General features: G+C 37.0%; 1 pseudogene; it reads left to right on the top strand.

Moving 5' to 3' along the window:
- Positions 1-209: 209 nt before the first annotated feature.
- Positions 210-23,982, top strand: LOC118827964 (annotated as a pseudogene).
- Positions 23,983-24,926: the final 944 nt, after the last annotated feature.

Below are 24,926 nucleotides of genomic sequence, written 5' to 3'. Positions count from 1 at the left end.
CAGCTTCAGAAGAAAATATCATTTGGGGGTTTTCAATTGAGTAAGCTTTGAGAGGACCAAGAGCTGCAGTACCTGTTTGAGTAAATGATACATATGCTACTTAAATCCAGTTGGTAACATAGACACATTCTTAATGCATTTCTTTTATTCCTTTAATTAATCAATTTTTTCAAACTCTTCTTTGGTTTTAAATTTTTAGGAAGCTCTGAAGATAGATCTTTGTAGGCCTACTGCCTGAACGCAGTGATGCGTGTTCATAGAGTTGTACTGAATTCCCGACCTGGTATGTATTTGCTAATGATTAATGCACAGCTCTGGCTACTTGTTACTTCTTAAAGAGATAGAAGTCATAACAACAGTTATTGGCCTAAAATGCAAAAAAAAAAGGTGATAGAGAATAGTGTTATGTTAGAAAATTGTCCACAGTGGTACAGAGCCCAAAGCACATGAGCAAACATCCACAAAACTCTTCTTTGTATTCCTTGCCCTGGAATCATTTGCAGTAATTAGAATGATACTAAGTAGAATAGATTCTTTTTAATTGTTCTTTTTAAAATTTATCATTGATACTTAAAGTGTGTTTTCCCACTTCCTATAGAAAGTATCGATCTACTTCTGTACCATTTGTCTAACTTTAATCACAGAAGCTTAAGCCTAGAAGGGGTTCCAGAGGTCATCTAATTCATCCCTTCACAGGCTTTATGTATTCTATAGGCTGTCTATCAATTCATATTCTTTTATTGAGTTCTCTTTGTGGAGGAGGGAAGGCAGGGCAATTGGGGCTAAGTGACTGGCCCAAGGTCACACAGCTACTAAGTGTGTCAAGTGTCTGAGGTCAGTTCCTCCTGACTCCAGGGCCAGTGCTCTACTCACTTCAATTCATATTCTCAAAGACCTTCAGAGAAGGTTAGGTCTCTTGATGGATCAATTTTTCCTATTCTACCCTGACTGACTATAGAATAGTCACTACAGTCTTTCATGTAATAGCCTTCCTTATTGCATAGTGTCAAGAGCATTAGATTTGTAATTAGATGACCGGGTTCAAATCCTGGCTCTACCACTTTTATAACTTTGTGATCTCAGGCAAATCACTCACCTCTTGGGACCTCAGTCTCTGTGTCTATAAAATTAAGAGATTGGACTAGAATCCCCAGAAATTCTCAAAGTATGGTTTGGGGCCCCTTGAAGGGTTTCAGGTCAAAACAGTTTCCATAATAGTACTGATATGTGTTATTTTCTCATATGGTAAAAACCCATAAATATAACCCGCAAAAAAGATCTGTCAAGTTCCAAAATGTCAGTCACTAAACATATACTAAGTGCTTACTATTTGCTAGGCAATGTTCTAAGCACTGGAATACGAAACTGTGAATCTCCATTACCACTTCCTTAAAAAAAAAGCATGTAAATAATTCCATTGATTAACTTTCAAAACTGGTCTGCTTATTTGTGCTTTTTTCTGAATTTCCTCCTTTTCCCTCTTGTGCACATAAAAAAATGCTTCAATGGGCCTCCTTTTGTTGGGGCGAATGATTATGGCTAAACACCCCTAGCCCCAATGTCTTTCAACTTCTCCACTTTCCCTCAGTTCAAAATGAAGAGAGAATACAGTAGGGGAAAAAATGGACTAGTCAGGAGACCTGGGTTTGAGTCTTGGTGGTGACAGTAATTGCGTGACCTTGGTTACGTCAGTTAACTTTTCTGAATTTCTGTTTTCTCATCTGGAAAATTAGGACAATACTTTCATTACCTACTTCACAAGCTTACTATGAGTTCTTGTTATTGTTATTATACTTTGTGTTTCATCAGCAGATGCACAGAGGATGATTGGATTTATCTGTCTACATCTCACACCAAGCTTTGTATAAATTCAGTTTTTCCTCAGTTGCTTTTTGCTGTTGCACAAATTCTTCTGACATCTTCCTGTGGCATTTTGCCCATGAGTTAGCCTGACTCTCTGCTTGACAATAAAATTAACGGTTTGCTAACCAGTGTCTTTTCTGGGCTTTTTCAACCTTTGTGTTATAGGATTATTTTACTTCCATTAAATTTCTCAAAACAGAAGTCATTGTAGACAATTTTATTTTGGAGTTGCCAACTTATTTAAAAACATGGTTCATAGTTGCTGTAACCATATATACTGATTGGCCTTTAACTTTTGGCCTTTCTTCTAATTTAGTGTTTACTTTTTCATTGTTTTTTATTTTTATTTTCAATTCCAAATTTTCTCTCTACTCCACCTATTGAGAAAGTGAGACATAGGTGGTAAACTGAGAGACAAAGTTCTGATCATGATTTATTAGTGAAACCTGAATTTGTCAGTAAACAGAGTCTAAGCCTCCTTAGCTAGCTAAGACCCTGAAGGAGGGGGACAGCCCTCTTTTATAGAGAAAAAGAGGAACATCGCAGAAATAGAAGGTGGCATCATAGATGGGGAACACAATATGATTGGCTACGGAGCCTGTAGCATCATAGGCATGGAGGACAATATGCTTGGCTGGAGATTGGGAATGCAGGTCTAGAAACAACCCCTCCTTCTTCTGAAGTCCATCTGCATTCTGCAAGACTAGCTAAAGGTTTATAGATACCATGCTTTGCAGTTTGTAGTTTGCAGATACCAAACTTCAGAGAAGGGCAATGAGAGATAGCAGTACTTGCATCCTGCAAATACTGCCAGAGGCACAAAGATAATAGGTTATTTTTAATTAAGGTTATTTACAGGAAAGCTGAACTTTTAAACTCACTCAGAAGGGAAAACTGAACTTTTAATTCTATGAACTTGTGAGCTTGAAGAGTAAGAAAGTGACTTGGGTAGTTATACAAAACATAGGCAGTGTTACAGATATGGTAGCAGCCAAGGATGGTTTCCAGACTCTGAGAAATTTAGTTGATATCACTTCAGAGAGGTGAGATGGTTGGGCAGTATCTTAGTTGCAAAGGCTTAGCAAAATAGTTTTATTTTAGCAATGTCATTGAAAGAGTCAGAAAGTAAATTGTATTTTGAGAATGACTGATGGTGACCTGATGAAATGTAGCCTTGTTAAGCATGGAATCCCTGACTTCTTGGAAGGCTGAATTTTCTACTTTGATTTAAACCTCTCATGATATCCCCCCATTATGAATGTTGTTGTACTTCACTAGTTTAAGGGAGTTGATATACTGAAAAACTTATCACTGAAAAGGCTATATAATGAGGTGTTAAAATTGTCAAAAGGTGATCCCTTTATAAATTGCAAATTAGTCCCTTGAGTGAATCAGAAAGGAAGCAACAGACATATTCAGGCCTTAACTCTGAGTAACCTTAAAACTCAGTTCAGTGAGTCCAGGAGATAGATTTGAAGAGTAGCCCAGTTCCTAGGAGACATGGAGCTGGAGATGGAAGCTATGAGAAACCACATGGAGGTAGGAGAATGGAAGCAGAAACAGAAGCAGCCACCACAAAGAAGGGGACAAGGATTCTAGAGGCATTTGGGCTGCTTATCATGAGGCATGTAGGGACAGATTCTCTGTTGCTGAAACCTCTCTCTTGTTTCTTGATTCTGAGTCATGTTTTCCAACATATTTTTTGTCCATCTTCCCAATACCGAACCTTTGCACTGGAGTGGCTGCGTTTCTTTAATATGGAGAGTCTTATCAAGTTCTTTGTAGAATTTCTCAACCTTTTGAAACTGATGTTGTTGCAAAGGTACAATTATCTTCTCAGTGGTCTTTTGGGTTATGTTCCTCTTGAGCACTGGAATGGAAGATGACCAGATGTCTCCCAAAATGATGTTTCCGGTTGCCTTTTGAGGTACATTGAAACCAACTCGCTAATTTTCAGTTCTGAAAACCTGCCAGCTATCCTACTTAGGTTTAATATCCTGATAGCTGTTGGTTTCTTTTATACTTACAATAGAATTATTGATATTCATTTCCTCCAGTAGTAAAATGACTTAGTCACTGGACAAGGATTTTACATGTTAAGTGCTAACAAATTAATATTGACATGTGTGCTAAAAATCATGTTTCTTAGCATCTGCTTCCCAACCACAAATTCTTCTGTACTTCTTGTTTACTTTTAGAATTCCTCCTTTTTAAGGATTTAAACTCTCATATTTTGTATGAGAAATTATCGTCCTTATAGATAAGGATAGGAAATTTTTCCTACACACAGTTCAGTATGAGAGACAGCACTGATATAATGAATAGAAAGAAGGCGGGCCACAGAGTCAGGAAGAATTCGGTTTAAGTCTTAAATTTTAAGTCTTGAGAACTGAAACACAAACTTTTTTTTAACTTTCTAAATCCTTCTATAATTCTAAAACAGGTGGTTAGGTGGTTGAACAATGAAAGGTTTAATGATAAATGTCTGATAGCTGAGTTATGTAGGAAAATGACACAGATATATAATACCAAGAACGACTCCCCCATAGATCAGCGGTCAAAGATGTAAACAAATAATTTTCAGAAGAAATATTGCAAGGTATAATAGATCATTTGAAAACATGCTCCAAATAAACATAGAAGGAACCCAGGTGGTAGAGTCAGCAAGACCTCATTTCTAATTGTGCCTTGAATGTTTATTAGCTGTTTGACCTTGGGGCCTGTCACTTAACTTCTTAAAGCCTCAACTTGCTCTTCTGTAACATGCGGAAAATAATAACACCTTGCTCCCAAAGTTGTTGGGAGGACAAAAGGAGATATACTGTGTAAATAGCTTTTTGCAACCCTTAAATGACAATATAAATGTAGTTATTTATTATTACTAGCTTTATTATTATATAATTAGTAATCAGAGAAATTCAAATGAAAGCAGCTCTGAGGCTGAATTTCACAGCCTGCAAATTGGGGGAAGGAAGGGATAAGCATTTATATAGTACTTGGCACTGTGCTAAGCACTTTACAGATATATCATTTGATTGACTTGGAAAAGCTGACCAAAAAATGGGAAACAGTTGATTTGTGTTGGGTCTTTGGAAGACAGGCACACTAATATACTGTTTTTAGAGCTGTGAATTTGTCCAGCTATTCTGGATAACAGTTTTTAATTTTGCAAGAAAACTGTCTGTATTGTCCATGCCCTTTGACTCAGTGATCCTAATTGGGCATATATCCTATATAATCCTTTAGAAACAAAAGTTTAGTATGTCCCAAAATGTTAAATGCATCACCCTGCGGATTTCAAAGATCAGAAACAGTGAGGGCCCATCAATTGGAGAATGGTGTCGGAATATAATGAAATATTATTGTGCATTAAGAAATGATTGGTGTGTCTCTGGGCGCGTTTATAAGTTGTGGAGTGAGGATAAGGAGCTCTCAATACGTAGGTTCTTGATCTTTTAACTCAACATTTCTGAGAATGCTATTTATAAATGCATAAAATAAAATCCACAGTGTTACAAGGGAAACTCTGGTAATGGGGAATTCAGAGAAACATGGAAACGTTCATTTCATGAGCAATGTGAACTGATGCAGGACAAAATATACAGCATGAAAAGAACAGTATAAACTAGGACCACAGTGATATAGATGAAAAAATTAAAAGGAAGTTGGACAGTGAGTAATTGAAAAACCAATAAAGATTCCAGAAAACAGATAATGAAACATAGTACCCTCCTCACAGTAAAGAGGGCCTAATTTTATATATTCTCAGATGCAATCTCTCTATCAGATGTTTTTGCTTAACACAGGAGAGTTGGAGGTGGGGGTCTGGGGGATTTCCAAGAAAAGACTTTGAGGAAAATTCAATAAGTATCAATAAAACTTTGAAAAATATTTGTGACATAGGAGAGTTATGGGGTGGGGGAATTCCAAGAAATGACTGAGGTAAATACAATAAGCATCAATAAAACTTTAAAGAGATTTGTCAAAAGATTTCTGGGTCACACTGGTTGTAAAATCTGTAGTTTCAAAGGAATATTTTTGAGAATATCTGCAGCAATTCAAAAATAATTTAGTCTAAGTAGGTCTTTTAAAATTGTTAGGAAATGCAACTCAAAAACAGGCATTATTCAGTTCAATATGCACTTATTAAATGCCTTCTAAAACACTGGGGATACAGATTTTAAATAAAACAGTTCTTGTCCTCAGGGACTGCCTATAATTTAATGGGGAGGGGAGGAAGTATAATGGGGGTGCCAGAGTGAGCAACAGGGCAGCACCAGGGGGTACTTAGCGTGGAGGCATCATGATGTTCCATGGATTGGAAATTAAGCAAAGCTACTGGTAGAAAATGGAGTTAGCTTCAAAGTTCTGAGCTCTCTATAAAGGAAGGCTTTGGGAGGATATTATTGCTTTACCCTCCAGCCCTGTAATCAGAGGGGAGAGGCAAGTGAGGGAGTTGAGAAGGTGTTTTCCAAAACTGTGTCAGTTTGCCTGGTGGTGAGATATGAGTTGATCAGCTTCTTCTGGGGGAGGTATGATGTCCTATGGAGTGGAAAGCAGCAGAGCTGATAATGGGAAATGGACATTTGAAGTGAATAAGGGAATGACTGCTAAAGGGAATTGTTTAGAAAATAATAGCTAAAAGAACGATTATTCAAAAATATTTTTATTGCCTTTTCTTTATCCATCATTATTTTAGGAACACATGGTGTCCCAGTGGCAGAGAATTTCCGTATGGAAGAGGCTAATTTACCAGATAAATTGAATAAGGGACAAGTAAAAGTCCGAACTCTTTATCTCTCTGTGGATCCTTCTATGGTAAGTAGTGCTTGAGTGTCCTTGGGTTTATCAAATACTATGTTATGATGTTTGATTGTTTCTAGGTCTTGCACGTCTGAACTGTTCCACTAATTAGCTTTTCTATTTTTTACATCCAATACTAAAAGTCTTTGGATGAGTACTGCTCTGTAGTTTAAGATCTGGCACTGCTATTAACCTCTTTTCATTCCTTCTGTTTTCATTCTTTCCCTTGAGATTTTTAACCTTTTGTTCCTTCACATTTTATTGTTTTTTTCCTACTGTTTTTGTTTTTCCAGCGTATTAAATTGAATGAAGAGACTGTTATTGACTTTATGAAGCCTTTTCAGCTGTCTGAAGTGGTTGTTGGAAGAGGTGTTGGAATTATGGAAGAGAGTCAATATGAAAATTTGGCTAAAGGCGATTTTGTGACATATTTTAATTGGCCGTGGTAGACTAAGGCTATTTTAGAGGGAAATACCCTTGAGAAGGTAATTTGCAGTAAATATTGCATATATATATTTCCTATAATTCTCAATTCATTTTTTCCTTGGCATTTGATTCTGCTTAATAGCAAGATTGTCTTGATAATGAAATCTTGGTACTGAAATCATCCAGTTTCTTCTGCCTACTAAGTCATTAAATGCAGCAAAATCCATACCACCAGTTAATTGATTATTTTATCTTCCAGATTCCTTTTTATTACCTGAAAATTTATATAAAGAATAAGTTATATAAAAATTAACCATGTTTTCACTGAAAGTATAGTTAATGACTTTCATTTACTATCTGAATCACAGGTAAAAGAATTATGCTTAAAATTGTAGTCAAGGGACCTTTGTCACTTCATAGTAATAACTAGGGACTTTATGGTGGTATGATTTGAAGGTTTGGGGGAAATTCTCGCCTCCTCCTAACTTCCCACTCACCAGTTGGCCTGCTTTACGACTTGAACCTTTCATCATTAGTTAAAAGCAGCTGTTAAAATATACATATGTGTTATTACTACTAGTTTACAAGCATTAGTGTGGCACATCTCAACTAGAATTTTTTCTAACAGGTGGAGATTTCTAAAAGACTAATTTAGAAGACAGTTAAGTTTTGAAAAGAGAATACAGGAAAAAGGGTCAAGAACTTGGCCTGCTGCTGACTGGAGGATTGTTGCCGCTGAGAGCTGAGCATCTGGAAGGCATCATGGAAACAATGAATGTTTATAGTAAGGAAAGGTGTTTAAGGGGCAGTAGGGTGCAGAAAGAGCAAGGAAGAGGTCTTACAGTCATACTTCACAGTTTTGCCCAGTGCTGGCCCTTATGATAGCCACTAACAATTTTTGCATTACCTGTCTTACAGGGTTGTAAGGAAATTTCTTTCCAAACCTTAACGTGTCATTATACAAATGTGAGGAGGTATTATTATTTCATTGTGGTGATTGATCTACAAATCAGATCTTAGTTGGAAGGAACCTTGAAGGTTATTCAGTTCTCTCCCCACTTTTACAGATCACAACACTGAAACAAAGGAAGACTGAGTTACTTTCCCAAGATCACATAGCTAATTACTAGAAGAGTTATGTAGAAAAGCAGATGAACAAAAAAAGTCTTCAACAGCTAAAGCAGAGACCAAGACCTTTCACATTCATGGCACTATTTTGTTGATGAAAGAATTATCGTAGTTTCCCTTCCTTCCCTCCTCTTTTTCTCCCCACAAAAAAATAAAATCAAAACCCTTGTAACAAATATGCATAGTGAAACGAAAGAAATTCCTATATCCGCCTTGTGTATTTCGCTGTGTCTCAATGTGTGTCACTCTGTGTCACTCTGCACTCTTTTCCTGACCTTTCTGTCAGGAGGTAGATAGCATTTTTCATGATTGTTCCTCTGGAATTATGATTGGTCATTGCATTGATTAGAGTTTTTAAGTCCTCCAAAATTTTTTTCAATATTGTTATAGTTTAAATTATTATCCTGGTTCTGAACACTTCACTCCGCATGAGTTCAAGTAGTCCCAAGTTTCTCTGACATTCGTTTTTTTATCATTTCTTATAGTACAGTAGTATTTCATTATATTCATGTGCTGTAATGGGTTCAGCCATTCAAATGATGGGCACCCCTTTAGATTTCATTTCTTTACCTCTACAGAAAGTGTTACTATAAATATTTTTATACATGTAGGGCCTTTTCCTTTTTCTTTGATTTCTCTGCCACTAGTAATGGTATAGCTAGGTTAAGGGGAGTTTACAGTTTAATAACTCTGGGTATTGTTCTCAATTGCTCTACAAAATGTCTGTATCATTTGCTCTACAAGTGGCATGTCAGTGTCCCTGTTTTCCCACATTCACATCCTTTGATATTTTGGGGGTTGAACTTTGGCTTGAGGCTTTGATTAGAGATTCCGTATTCTAATGTTGCCATTTTTGTTTGATAGAATGTATGAGTATTCCAATGAGGAAAACTCCCTCTACCGATGCAGATTGGCAACTGTTTGGCCGCTGAATGTGAGAGGTTTTTGTGGTCACTGAGAGGTTACGTGACTTGCTCACAGTTACAGAGCCAATTGTGATAGGCAGAACAAGGTCTTCCTGACTTCTGGTCCCAACTCTTTTCCATACTACTTTCATTCCAACTTTATACTTTAGTTCCCTTAATGTATAGGTACTTTACCATAACAAAAATTACACAGGGTTAATTCTGTCAATGTTTCCTGTTTAACTTTTAATAGAAATCCACAGTGTGATATAAACTATGGGAATATTTTATTTTAGGTAGACCCACGACTTGTAGATGGACACCTTTCTTACTTTCTTGGTGCTATTGGTATACCAGGATTGACTTCTTTAATTGCAATTAGAGAAAAAGGTCACGTAACCATTGGTTCCAACCAGACAATGGTTGTCAGTGGAGCTGCAGGTGTTTGTGGATCATTGGCTGGCCAGGTAAACTTTTCTCATGATTATTTATTTGATTTTTAGAAAGAAACATCTGTAACTGAAGTTTCAATATAAAACTAGACAGGCACAAGTATAAGACTGAGAAGCATATGTAATGTTTTGTCTAAATATTTCTGATAGAAGTGTGGTGTATCAGTAGTCAACTATGTTACTGCTGTTATTAAAAATAAATATACTGCGATTTGGCAATTTGCTTGGGGCTAGTTCTACATTTATGAAAACTTAGAGAAAAAGACTTAGGTGTAAATGACTAGATACTTTCGTGGAAATAATGAGAAAAAAACCACCTCTCTGAGATTTCATATCCTAATGAAAAAATCTGTTAAATAACTTATCTGACTTTTAAAAATTCCAAATAAAAGGTAAGTCATTGGGGACAAGAATATAGAATTTAGGACAGACATACTCAGTTTAATGTTATTCTAAATATTGTCATTTTACAATAACATCCTACTACATTATAACCAAACAACATTACAACATTGTGAAACTGTTACACCATAATTTGGTACAAATCAAATAGCTGGTAACAATCTGTGCTGATGTTTAGTCCCCATTGGCTGTAACCTTTGAACATCAGTTGAGTTATTTCTTGTTGGTGGTGACATCAGTGATACTGTTATACACCAGGTAATTGGTGACTTCCTGCTCTTGTTTTATATATATATATGTGTGTGTGTGTGTGTGTGTGTGTGTGTGTGTGTGTGTGTGTGTGTGTGTATAATGTACATATATATACATACATACATACACACTTTGCTTTTGTTTCTTGAGGGGGGAAGGCAGGGCAATTGGGGTTAAGTAACTTGCCCAAGGTCACACAAGTGTGTCAAGTGTCTATGGCTGTATTTGAACTCGGGTCCTCCTGACTCCAGGGCTGGTGCTCTACTCACTGCACCACCTAGCTGCCCCTTACACACTTACTTTGTTACTCAGTCAGCAGTCAAAAAACAATTTTGTGAAGTTGTGTGTGTGCTCTAATAGAACAATCTGATAGTTTATTATTGTGTTCTGCAGTGTAGTCATGCTTAGGATCTAATTTGTGTCCTTTACAGAGTTACAGTAACAACAGTCAGTCAAGAAGCACTGATTAAGCACCTACTAAGTATCAGGCATTAGGGATACAAAGACAGAAGTAAAACATGTTGCCCTCCTAGTAGAGGCCACATTGCATACATTCATAAATATACACAGAATAAACACAAGGTAGTTTTGGGAGAGGGAGGGCATTAATGGCTCCTAGAATCAATTTAGTGAATCTTGTACTTTGGCTGAGTCTTGAAGGAAAATGGGAATTCCAAGAGATAGTGGGGAGAAAAGAATGCATTTCAGGCATTTGGGGGCAGCCAATGCAAAGGCAGTGGATAGAGCACCAGGCTTGGAGCCAGGAAGACTCTTCACCTTCCTGAGTTCAAATTAGGCCTCAGACAGTTATTAGCTATGTGACCCTGGGCAAATCACTTATTCTGTTTGCCTCGTCTATAAAATGTAAAATGTAAAAAATGTAAAATAAAATCCTCATCTGTAAAGTGAGCTGGAGAAGGACATAGCAAACCCCTCCAGTATCTTTACCAAGAAAACCCCATATGAGGTCACAGAGAGTTGGACAAGACTGAAAACGACTGAACAACAATGATGGAAAGTCATGGAAACAGGAGATGGAGCATTGTGTGTGAGGAGCCACAGGCAGGCCAAAATGGCTGGACCATTGAGTGTGTAGAAGACAGGAAAGGGGGGGCAGCTAGGTGGCACAGTGAGTACAGCACCGGCCCTGGAGTCAGGAGGACCTGAGTTCAAATGCAGCCTCAGACACTTGACATATGTACTAGCTGTGTGACCTTGGGCAAGTCACTTAACCCCAATTCCCCTGCCAAAAAAACAAAAACAACAACAAAAAAGAAGACAGGAAAGGTAGGAAGGGGCCATTTTGTGAAGATCATTAAGTGAAAAACTGAGGAGTTTTTATTTGATCTTGGATGTAACATGGAGCCACTGAAGGTTACTGAGTTTAGATATGGTGTTGTCAGGTGGGTGCTTTAGGAAAGTCACTTTGGCTGCTTTGTGGAAACTGGAGTGGAGAAGAGAGACACATGAGGAAGAGAGGCTGCTACAATAGTCCAGGCAGGAGGTGTTGGTGGCCTGAACTAGGATAGTAGCAATATGAATGAAAGAAATTTCTAAGAAGTAAAAATGACAAGATCTGAAACTGACTGGATATATGGGTTTGAGTGAGAAGGAGGAACGTGTAATTAGAGCAAGGCTAATGGCCTGGGATAGTACTGGGGAGTGGAGGAATTTGAGGTCATGAGGAACACGAAGAATAGGTTTAAGAAGAGTAAGGCATTGTCAGACTCTGAAAATAAGTGACCAAAGGGCCACAGGGATCATGCACCAACTGTTCGCACCCTGAAAATACCAGAGAGCTCACAGAGGTTGTACAGCAACTGTGAACTCTGACCAAAAAGCCACAGAAGGTTATAGCAAAAGCTTTATACCAAGAATCAGTCTGGAAAACAAAATAAAATAAAACCAAAGAGCTCACAGAGGTTATAGACAAAAAGCCTTCTTTATTCCAGTGGAGGAGGGAAAGTGGACATATGTGCCAGGGTCTCCTCTAAGACCAAGGCAGCAAGGCTTAGCCTGCTTACCTATAGTTGTGGCTAGACAAAGAATGAAGCAGTGAGATGCGACCACAGTAGTGAAGTGTGCCAGTGACAATGAGGTGAGCTTGCCCAGTGACAAAAAGTCTATTCATAGCAGAGCTTCATGACCAGAACATGGTTCCTTTAGGTGCTTGTCTGGGCTCACGGACCACCTGGAGCTGGTTTAAGCCAGTTCTGTGATTTAGCTGCAGCAGAGTTCATCCAGAGGGTGAATGCAAAGGATTGTTGCTATGCCAAGCTCAGGGCACATCTTACTTGCTGGGACTTGCCTCTGGAAAACAAGGTGTCTCCTAATAGTAAGAAAAGAGAACAGCAAAAATAGTCTTAGGGTGGGGCCCCTGACAGCATACAGACAGATGGAATTATAAGAGATTAGAATAAAATAGGGAAATGTCAGAGTTACTCACCATGGAAGTGGAATATTTATGGTAATGGCAAGATGAAGTCTTGTATCAAGGTCTGTATAGCTGAGGTAGAGTCAAGAAATGGCTCATGGGAGTTAAGTAGATTGAGGAACTGGGAGGTTACTCAATATCAATATGCATGTTGAATTCCTTAATATAAAGCATGAACTTGGATGGAAAAGGAGCCAAGGCACTGAATACATTGAGAAAGGAGGCATGTCCTAGGGCTTGGTACATAATAGACACCTGAAACTGAGTGATAACTATGGATAGTGACTCTCAAATGAAGACAGTTTGCTGAGTGATGGTAGAGGGAGAGTATGAAAGCATCCATGGGGAACAAGAAGTATTCCATCTCTCCTTCTGGGCCCAGTGAGTTGGGGAGTGTGAGAGAAGGTGCAACCCATCCTAGAAAGAATGCAAGTGATGAAGTATCACTGAGTGTCAGGCCTCACTGAGTGCCAGAAGACGGAAGCATCATGAGAGAAGAAGACCTAAGACAGAGTGATTTGTTAATTATATGGAACAAGAATTCTAGAGGATGAAATAGAAGAGCATATGGAGCTAGATGTTTTGTACATAGTGTTCAACATTTAGCTTTTTGCCAATCAACAAGCATTTATTAAGCCCCTACTGTCTTCCAGGCACCATGCAGAGCTAGAGATACAATGACAAAAATGAAACAGTCCTTGCCCTCAAGGGAGGCATTCTATGAAATGAGATAATCTAAACCTTTTCACATTAATTCTTCCAAGTTAATGAATTAAAGTTGTTTCATCATTAGCAGTAAGCTTTTATTGTCTCTCATGCTTGTCATAAAGGATATGGAGGATATAGTAGGAAGAAAAAAGAATTACATTTAATCATGCCATAGAGAAAGAAAGGCATACATGAGGTAGGTACAATCAAATGATGACTGATCTTGGGATGTTCTCCAGGTTTCTCAGAAAGAAACAGAATTGTCTTTGCTAGGCTTTGATTCTTTCTGTCCTACGATCACCCAATTTCTACTTACTGCTCCCAACATTTCCAGTAGGAAAGCTAGGAGAGTAAACTGAAATGACTATAAGTGGATAAACATTTTATATTTATAGAGCCTTAGTATTTCATCATTCATTATCATAATATCACTTTACTAGATACTTTAGCATAATTTCAAGTTAAGTGAATATTTGAAGATGAGCTTGTTTCCTTAGAATTACAGAATTTCATATGACATTTTCTTCCTGTTTAGCAAGTTTCACCTCCACTCTATATATCCACTTGCTTACTACTTTAAGTTCATAAATACATGTCATGGATGGAGTCTTCCCCGCCCCAGAAAAAATATCTGAGTTACTATTAATGGAATAGTAAAGGCTTTTGTTTCATTTTGGCTTCCAAGGATGATTTCATTGATACTTATTCTATGAAAACATTCATACTTTTCATAAAGCAGCTCATAAAGAAAAATCTATTTCTTCGGTGGGATAGTAATCAAGTTTCTCTAAATAGATGAATCAGAACGGCCATGTTATCCTGTGTGGCCAGATTTCTCAGTACAACAAGGGTGTCACTTATCCTCCCCTACTGCTGTCTGAAGTAGAGTCAATTCGGAAAACAAGAAACATCACAAGGTATTCTTTCTTTTCTTTATTTACTACCATATTAAAACCATTTATGCGTATACTATGTGTGTGTATAAGTATATACACATATAGATACGCTTTTTTACCTAGAGATGTTCTCCCATTCAGTGCAATCCAGTAAACATTTATTAAGTACCTACTATGTGCCAGGCATTGTGCTAAGTGCTGAGGATACAGTTAATAAAAAGAAAGACAGTTCTTTCCTTCATAGAGCATACAATCTAATAGGTGGTAGACAGCAGACAAAAGGAGGTAGGAAAGGTGGGGGAGGGGGCCTTGTATGGAACGCCAGGGAGCATCTTGTTCCCTGGAGTTGAGACTAGGCCAAGAAGCAGAGGCAAAATGAAGAGAAGAGCTGAGAGCCTAGCTTCTGCCCTCTATCAGGAAGGCACGGGGAAGCATTTGGTACTTCACCTGCCAGCCCTCCTATCAGAGAGGGGAGGAGACTGAGGGAGCTATCAGAGCTTGATTTAGCATCATGGTAGTGAGATTAGATGCAATGACTTTATCCTTGGAAGGGTATTTTGTTCCTTAGAGTTGAAACCCAGCAGAGTAATGGTATGTGTTTAAAACTACAGTAAATAGGTTTCGTTAACTCAGATAATGATTTTGGCATTGACTCCCTGATGTCTTTCATTTGCATAACATTTGTCTAAACCACATCTGGCTGAACTTAGTATGATTAAGCCATGACATTTGTTAGATGAAAAGATTTGAGAGACTTGTGAAATTATCTGATCCTACTTTTCTCCTGTTTTAGATTGCTCTCTTTTATTTTTTTATAGGGAAACATTTATGGTGTTTGATTACAAGGACAAATTTGAGTCTGGAGTTCTACAACTGAGCCAGTGGTTTAAAGAAGGAAAATTGAAGGTAGGACTTGATCCTGTGTCCTTATCAATTGATTCTTTTTATCTCATTCCTCAAATGTAGTGACCCTAAATTTCTGTGTAGTTTGAAAAATCAGATTGTTATCCTGGGTATAGTTAGTTCAGATTATATAGCTGTGATAAGTGTCTAGTTGCTTGCCACAGTTAATTTAAATAAAAACCAGTTTGATATGAAGATTATACTACTTTGTTTCTGAGGGGATTCCACAGTGCTGAGATAGGATTGGAATAAAGATCTATAGCTCATGGACTCTCAAACCACAGTCCATGGATCTCTAGGGATCGCAAAACCCTTTTAGAGTGTCCTTCAGGTCAAAATTATTTTCATAATGATACTAAAATATTATTTAACTATTAAAATGCTCCTCCATTTCCCAACCATACATCCTTTTGAGGCCAGATTTTCTTCATATACTTTAACCCAAACAATGTATCACAACGGATTGAATGTGGAAGCACAGAGGAGAGTCAAGCTGTTTTCTGTTAAGACAGATAGTAAAGAGATTTGCAAAAATATGTAAAACAATGCTGTGTTACTCTAAGTTTTTTCCTTTGGAAAAATAGTTATTTTTCATCAAAAAGGTCATGTAAGAGCTTTATTGTGATTTTTGGATGAATAAATATTTTTAAATACCCATTTTATTTCTAACTGGAAAATACTAATAACTACAGCCCAAGTAAAGAAAAGCTTTGCAATTTTTAAGAGTGTAAAGAGGCCCTGAGACCAAAAAATTTGAGAACTGGTATTTTGAGAACCAGTGTTATCAAACTCAAATAGAAGCTGATCCCTACAGGCTACATTTTCGCTTAGAAAACCAAAAATTAATATATCCATGTTGTGTTATATTTTTCCATTTTGTTAAATCTTTCCCAATTACATTTTAATCTGGTTCAGGTGAAGTGTTGGAATTGTTGTGGACCACCTGTTTGACAACTCTGATCTAGACCATCCCGTTCATCATTTCTTACAGCACAGTAGCTGTGGATCACCATTTATATACCACAACTCATTCAGCAATTATCCCATTTGATAGACAACTTCTCAGGTTCCTATCTTTGCCACTGCAAAAGGAATTATAAATATGTTTGCAGAAATTTATACTTTGTTTTTCTTAGTACTAATTTCTTTCTTAATCAACCTTTCCTCTGTTTCCTCTTCTTCCCTTTCCATCTTGTTTACAATTTAATGAAAAGCAGTACTGACAATGTGAGTGTGCATGTGTAGCCTTCCCTCCTCTGATCAATCAATACAGATGAAAGTGAGGTTCAAGTATGTAACAACAATGCTACTTTCCAGTACTTTGGCTGTGTAAGACCAATAACACCAGCACACAGGAAGGGGACTAGCACAGGTTCTTTGATCTGCTTTTCTAAGGAAAGTAACTTTAAGGGGTTTACAATCTCACTTTAATTAAACATACATATATCATTTACTTAGTTCAGGGGGAGAAGTCAGCACCCTGAACTTCAGAGAAAGTACAAACAGAAATTACAAGCAGAGGGGGGTGGAGCCAAGATGGCAGCTGGAAAGCAGGGACTTGTGTGAGCTCCCCACCAGGTCCCTCCAAAATCCTATAAAAATGACTCTGAACCAATTATAGAACTGTAGAACCCACAAAATAACACAGGGAAGCCGGGCTGTAGCCCAGGACAGCCTGGATGGCCTCTGGGCAAGGTCTAGTGCACGGAACTGGGAGCAGAGTGAAGCAAAGCCCAGTGTGAGTCGCGCCTGGACCAACCAGATGTGGAGTGGTGGTGTGGCAGAGGTGGCTGTATTGAAATAGCTCTCAAAACAGCAGCGCATCCCCTCAAGCTTGGAACAAAGTACTATGTATTCTACAAGCAGTCATACCCTGACGAAAAACTCAAGGGTCAAGTAGTTGGCTGGGAACATGGCCAGGCAGCAAAAACAGATTCAGATTCAGACTCAGAATTTGGAATCTTTCTTTGGTGACAAAGAAGACCAAAACATACAGTCAGAAGAAGTCAGCAAAGTCAAAGAGCCTACATCAAAAGCCTCCAAGAAAAACATGAACTGGTCTCAGGCCATGGAAGAGCTCAAAAAGCATTTGGAAAAGCAAGTTAGAGAAGTAGTGGAAAAATGGGGAAATGTGAATGATGTGAGAAAACCATGGAAAACAAGTCAATGACTTGCTAAAGGAGACCCAAAAAAATACTGAAGAAAACACCTTAAAAAATAGAATAACTCAAATGGCAAAAGAACTCCAAAAAGCCAATGAGGAGAAGAATGCCTTGAAAGGCAGAATTAGCCAAATGGAAAAGGAGGTCCAAAAGACCACTGAAGAAAATACTACCTTAAAAATTAGATTGGAGCAAGTGTTAGCTAGTGATTTTGTGAGAAACCAAGATATTATAAAATAGAAACAATGGAGTGAAAAAGTGGAAGACAATGTAAAATATCTCATTGGAAAAACCACTGACCTGGAAAATAGATCCAGGAGAGAGAATTTTAAAATTGTTGGACTACCTGAAAGCCATGATCAAAAAAGAGCCTAGATATCATCTTTTAAGAAATTATCAAGGAGAAGTTCCCTGATATTCTAGAGCCACAGGGCAAAATAGAAATTGAAAGAATCCACAGATCGCCTTTTGAAAAAATTCCAAAAAAGAAAACTGCTAGGAATATTGTCACCAAATTCGAGAGCTCCCAGACCAAGGAGAAAATATTGCAAGCAGCCAGAAAGAAGCAATCTGGGTATTGTGGAAACACAATCAAAATAATACAAGATCTAGCAGCTTCTACCTTAAGGGATTGAAGGGCTTGGAATATGATATTCCAGAGGTCAGTGGAGCTAGGATTAAAACCAAGAATGACCTACCCAGCAAAACTGAGTATCATGCTTCAAGGCAAAATATAGACTTTCAATGAAATAGAGGACTTTCAAGCTTTCTCAGTGAGAAGACCATAGCTGAATAGAAAATTTGACTTTCAAACACAAGAATCAAGAGAAGCATAAAAAGGTAAACAAGAAAGAGAAATCACAAGGGACTTACTAACGTTGAACTGTTTTGTTTACATTCCTACATGGAAAGATTATGTGTATGATTCATGAGACCTCATTATTAGGGTAGCTGAAGGGAATATGCATATATATGTGTGTGTGTGTGTGTATATATACATACATATATATATATATATATATATATATATATATATATATATATATAGAGAGAGAGAGAGAGAGAGAGAGAGAGAGAGAGAGAGAGAGAGAGACAGAGGGCACAGGGTGAATTGAATATGAAGGGATGGTATCTAAAGAAATAAAATAAAATTAAGGGATGAGAGAGGAATATATTGAGAGAGGGAGAAAGGGAGGGATAGAATGGGGTAAATTATCTCACATAAAAGTGGCAAGAAAAAGCAGTTTTGTAGGAAGGGAAGAGAGGGCAGGTGAGGGGGAATGAGTGAATCTTGCTCTCGTCAGATTTGATCTGAGGAGGGAATAACATACACACTCAACTGGGTATCTTACCCCAGAGGAAAGAAGAAGCAAGAAGATAAAAAAGGGGGGACAATAGAAGGGAGGGCAGATTGGTGAGGAGGTAACCAAAAACAAACACTTTTGAAAAGGGACAGGGTCAAGGGAGAAAATTTTATAAAGGTGGATGGGTTAGGAAGGAGCAAAATATAGTTAGTTTTTTACATCATGCGTATTGTGGAAGGGTTTTACATAATGATACATATGTGGCCTATGTTGAAATGCTTGCCTTATTAGGGAGGGTGTGTAGGGAAGGAAGAGGGGAGAGAATTTGGAACTCAAAATTTTAAAAGCAGATGCTCAAAAAAAAGTTTTTGCATGCAACTAGGAAATAAGATACACAGGCAATGGAGCATAGAAATTTATCTTGTCCTACAAGGAAATAAGGGAAAAGGGAATGGGAGGGAGTGGAGTGACAGAAGGGAGGGCTAACTGGGGAATGGGGCAATCAGAATATATGCCATCTTGGAGTGGGGGAGAAGAGTAGAAATAGGGAGAAAATTTGTAAAATTGTAAAAATTTCAAAAAATTGTAAAATTTCACTCTTGTGAAAATCAATGCTGAGAAGTAAATATATTAAATAAATACATAAAATTTTTTAAAAAGAAATTACAAGCAGAAATTATATAAACAGAGCAAAATAACACAAATCAACAGACAGGCTTCTAGCTATCTGTCCAAGACATTACATACATAGTTACCAGAGAGAGAAGCGCCAACATGAGTGTACCCCAAGCAAAATGCTAACCTCAGAATGTATAGATACTCCTTCAGTATCAGAGGGCTTCACAACCATGTGACTCAAACTCATGTGACTTAGGCTTTCTTGTGACTTAAGCAGGTCAGCAAAGACTCTCAATTCAATCAAAGACTCTTGATTCAAACAAAGGACTCAATCAAAGGCACTTGATTACCTTAGTGCTGAGAAGCACTCCAAAACAAAAGACAACAGAAAGTCCCACTTTATTTGCTAATACAAAGTATTAGCTGCTCTACACAAACCCAATTATGTGACTATTTGTCCATCCTCCTTCTCCTTTTCCCCACATGCTATATTTCTTTTCTCCTTCCTTTCCATTGTTCTTTTAAGATCATCTTGACTCTGTTTGCACTTCAACATTTCTTCACAGCTTTGTCTTTTCATAATGCTTGGAAATCCTCTATTTTTTGAAGGTTGATTTTTCCCCCACAACATTATAATTAGTTATGCCAGGCAAATTATTCTTGCTTCTAAGCCTGTATCATTTGACTTCTGGAATATCACTTTTCAAGCTCCTACCCCTTTGCTATGAGATAATTTTCATTTTCTTCTTTTTTTTTAGTCTTTTGACTTTGTTTCATTACTTGTTACTGACTCATGGAGTTATTAACATCTATTTGGTCCATTCTCTTTTACTGGGAATCTGTTGCATTGACAACAAATTTTATGCTACTTGTGCCAAGATTTCCCATTCTCTTTCCAATTTTTTCTTTCATAGATTTTATTTCTTTTCCAATTGTTTTCTTCAAATGCTCTCATTTATAAAAAAATATTTTGTCCTTTTTTTAAAAGCTGTAAATTAGTTTTTTCAGGAATTCTAATTGAATTTTTGCCCAAGCTGTGTTTTACTTTGAACCTCTGCTTATAGACATTTTGGAGTCATTCTTTTGTTCTGGATTTATGTCTTGAGCATCTCTGTTGTCATAATAGCTTTTTATACTGTGATTCTTTTATTGTTTGCTCATTCTTCCAGGTTGCTTCCTGACTTTATAGTTGATGTTAGAGCCAGCTTTGCCTCCTTTTGTAGGGAATGTCTGGGCTAGTCCTGCTGCTACTTTTTTGGGGACTAAGTTTTTCTAGGGTCTCAGGGACACCTCAGGTTGGGGACCTGCAAGTTTTCAGTGTTTCCTGGGTCATCATCATGATCCAGGGCAAAGTTTGATCTCTCTTTCACTTGTCCAAGCTCTGCACATTCCTTACCTGGATGTGGGCCTGAGCAACATATACATGGAGTTTCAGTAAAATACTCTTAGCCTCTCTGCACTGGAATGTTCCAGGTAGTGTGCTTCTGATCAGATCCCCAGTGTCTGTAGACCTCTGTCTGACCTGGGCTTGAAGAATGACTCACTTTACTTTTTTCTTGAATGTCCCAATCAGGATTCAGTCTGGTATATTTTCTTTTTCTTTTGTTTTTAAAAATTTTTATTATTAGTTCCAAATTTTCTTCTTCCCCTCTCTGTCCACTGAGGAGGAAAGAAAAATAAAATAGTCAAGTCTGGTATATCTTCTATGTCTCTTTAGAAGAGATAGAGGAGAGTTCTTGGGGAGCTCACTGTACTTCTTCCTCCTACTCCACCATCTTTCCTCTCCTTCTGGTAATGACCTTTTAGTTACCTTACTATACTGATAGCCCTGATACTCAGTGTGGATTGGTGACCGTTCTGGCAGTGTTCTCATCCGTGCTGTGGCCCAGATGTTTCCATCACCCAGTCTGATACTTGGTCCTTCTAAAGTAGGGAGGCAAAGCCTAGGATTTCTGATCTTTATTCTCCTTCATATTTTGCCACCTTGATACTGAATTCCTTCAGGTGGCAGTAGAAAAGGAGAGAAAGAAGTGAGTGCCAGAAAAATTTCAAAGAAAACTTAATTTCATTGCAGGATTTCTTTTTTTAAATTTCTTTTGTTTTAATATCAAATCATTTCTGAATATACCATTTACCACTCTCCTACCCAGTGAGCCATGCCTTGTAACAAAGAATAAGGAGGGAAGAAGAGAAAAGCAGTTCAATATAACCACTCAAGACCCAGTGAATATGGTGGTGTAGACAGTGTTCCACTCCCATAGTATCTATCTGTATAGTTACAGGGGGCAGGTGTGTCAAAGAAAGTATTTTAGATAGAAAAGATTTCTTAATAATCATCTAGTCCAACAATTTACTTTCAACAAACTAGAGGAGGGAAGAGAGGCCAGACGTTAGAAGGAACCTGGGTTAAAGATAAATCAGTTAATTTCTTAGCCATTTGGGAAAAAATGGCTGACTCAAAGTGTGGATACACCCCTACTTTTAAAAATTATGACTTAATGTAAAAATCCTATATTATACAATAGAAAATAAGTACATAATTATTCTTTCTAAAAGTTATCCTTACAAGGTTATAGAGCAGCCAAGTAGCAAAATAGATAAGAGGACCAGGCCTGGAGTTGGGGAGATTCATCTTCATGAGTTCATATTTGTCCTCTGACACTTACTAGGTGGGTGATCCTGGACAAGTCACTTAATCTGTTTGCCTCAGTTTCCTTGTCTGTAAAATGAACTGGAGAAGGAAATGGTAAATCACTTCAGTATCTTTACCAAGAAAACCCCAAATGTGGTCACAAAAAGTTGGGACACTGCTGAGAATGACTGAACAACAACAAAGATTATGTTTTGTTTGCAGTTGCTTTGATTTGGTAGTAAATTTTTAAATTATATTTATTTATTTAGCAGAGAATCTTGGGGGCAGAGTATGAGAGGGGGAAAGAAGCAAAACCATAATGTTAGTTGATGGAGAAAGACAGATTTCATTCATAAACGTATGATTTTATTGATCTTGCTTTTATAGATCATATGTTGCATATTAGAAGTATACCTTTATTTTTCAAGGGGAAAGTGCTAAATAGTTATACCTTGCAAAGTAAGGAAGAAAATTAATTCCAGTTATTTTGATTTGTAGGTCAGAGAGACAGTGATCGATGGCTTGGAAAACATGGGAGGTAAGATGATCAGAAATTCCTTAATAATTCAAGTGTAAGTTCTTGCTCTGAAACAGTACTTTTACAGGCATTCCTTTCTTTCTCTGTGCTACATGTCATGTTTCTATTTTTTGGGAAATGTTACAGTAATTGGAACAAAATATGAGCTTATCCAACCTCTACCAAAGATTCGATTTAAGGATACTTTAGAGGAATATCTTTCTTTACTGTGTCTCATTTTATGATCTTTCTTGAGTTCTTTAAATAGTTTGTGCACAGCTTATACATTTTACAGAATGAATGGGGAGTACTTTTCCCAGTTTATATATTGCAGAGACTGGTGAAGATTTTTAATATTTATTCCCATGAAAATACATTTTTTTGGTCCCCATTTGCATAGTTTTCAAAATTCTCTTGGGCTTTTCTTTGGTGAATATGCCCGCACATACGTAGCCATTAGAATTTTATTTAAGAGTTGCATTACTTAAACAGTTTTTATTTTTGAAAATCTTTTATTTTCCAGTATAAAAAATGAATTATATTTACCTTAGAAGAAATCCATGTTGTCAGTATTCTAAAAACAGCTACTCTTCTGAATACCACATTTACCCAAAAGCCCTTAGTCTTTTAAGTTAACAGATTTTTGTTTCATTTACTCATCTTGTGTAATTATTGTTATTTATATTCTTTATAAGGGATTATTTCAAAACTTTTTTCACTTATTTTCCCTGAACTTATAGTGAATAAATATAGTTACTCACAGATGAACATTTTACTTCAGGTACTAATGTTTAAGTCATTTCATACCTTCATTTGCACTAATCTGTGTGCTTCAAAACTGATATAATCATTTAGGACATCATTCAGAATTATAAAACTTCATTTCGCTGTATAGATATATAATGTTATTTTGAGCTATTACAACAGTTATTTATATAATTAGGGCTATTATACAACTTACACTAATTCTTCAATATGATTCATTTTTTCTTTTTTAGTTGCCTTCCAATCTATGATGACAGGTGGCAATATTGGGAAGCAAATCGTTCGTGTTTCTGAATAAAAATCTCTGTCCTTTCATTGGATTACACATGAACAAGAACATCAAACAGATTTCTTTTCAACTTGAACAAGAAGGATTTCAAAAATCTGTTAATAGATTTATAAGATCAATTAACCTAACTTTTATTTTGTCTCATTATAGTTCATAATCTGCAGCATTGGTGATAGCTTCTTAGAAGCTTTAATGGTAATTGTTTCTTTCAACTTAATATACCTTATATATAACTGATTATAGTGTAACAAAAGATCACCATGATCCATTTTTCATTTTCTTTCAGGAGCTAGCATTATATATCATATTTGTATTAGGTATTTTGAATCCACAGAAAATTTTAGTACTGTTTTTTAATATTCAGAACAAAATAACAGTTGAGAAATTACTTTGTATTAGAACCTTATCAACATCCTTCTCAGGTAATTTTTTATTCAGCTCTAATTATTGATTTTTGCATCTGTTGGGAACAAAGTTCTTGCTACTTTATAACATTATCATTTAGACTTATTGAAAATGTCAACATTGACGGTATTTAGATGGTTCATTTGTGTTTTGTCTTAAGGAAGGGAAACAAACTCAAGTCTTTAAGTCCTTTAAGAACTGTATGAAGGTGTGATTGGAGTATAAATAAAGATACTTTCCTTTTGAGCCTGATTATGTTTTGTAACAGTTGCATCTCACTAACTATACTTTACCTGGGCCCCTACGAAATTAGGGAAGCCACATTTTGCCTGTATTGTCATTAAAAAAGAAAAAAAATCTGACAGTGCACATTAATTTTAGACTAAGATTTATGACACTAATTCCTCTGCTATATCTCTTTAGCAATCATCTTGAGCTGAGGGGTTTTCAAAGTGTTTGAAATCAGGAAAAGTACATGAATTATCAATACTTCTTCTTTGGTTACATTTGGGAACAAGACACAAAACTGCATCTGTGGATAATAGAGCTTATATTTTTAATGCATGCTAAACTCAAGCTAAGGTTTTGTGATTTGGCTACAGGTCACTCAAGAACTATCTAGTGCCTTCTTCAAAAACAAATGAAATGACAGGTATTGAGAAGATAAAGGGAAAGCAGAAATACTTACATTTTCTTTCACTTCTCCCCCAGTTTGAAAAGAACTAAAAGGGCTTTTGGAAGGGGGACAGAATCTTCACAGGAACGTCTGTAAAATGTAGTGAAGTGGTATACACAAGTCTTTATGTAACACACATATAAATCTGTATCTAATCCATTTATAATTTTTACAAATTGGAAATAGTTAATTAAAATAGTTACAGGTGCACAGGTGTGACATTGTTCCCCCGTTTCTCTCTAGGTTCTCTTCCTAGGCTGGAGCTGGTTCAGTCTTCCCATTCCTACCCATTCCAGCAGGTTGGGGTGGTCCTTCCAAAGGGTTGACCATACTGTTACTGCTAATCTTCAAGGTCCTAACAATAGTCCTTCTGATGGGGAGAGGAT

This window comes from Trichosurus vulpecula, chromosome 8, assembly GCF_011100635.1.
Source record: "Trichosurus vulpecula isolate mTriVul1 chromosome 8, mTriVul1.pri, whole genome shotgun sequence".
Classification (NCBI taxonomy): Eukaryota; Metazoa; Chordata; class Mammalia; order Diprotodontia; family Phalangeridae; genus Trichosurus; species Trichosurus vulpecula.
This window is presented reverse-complemented; position numbering and strand designations above follow the sequence as displayed.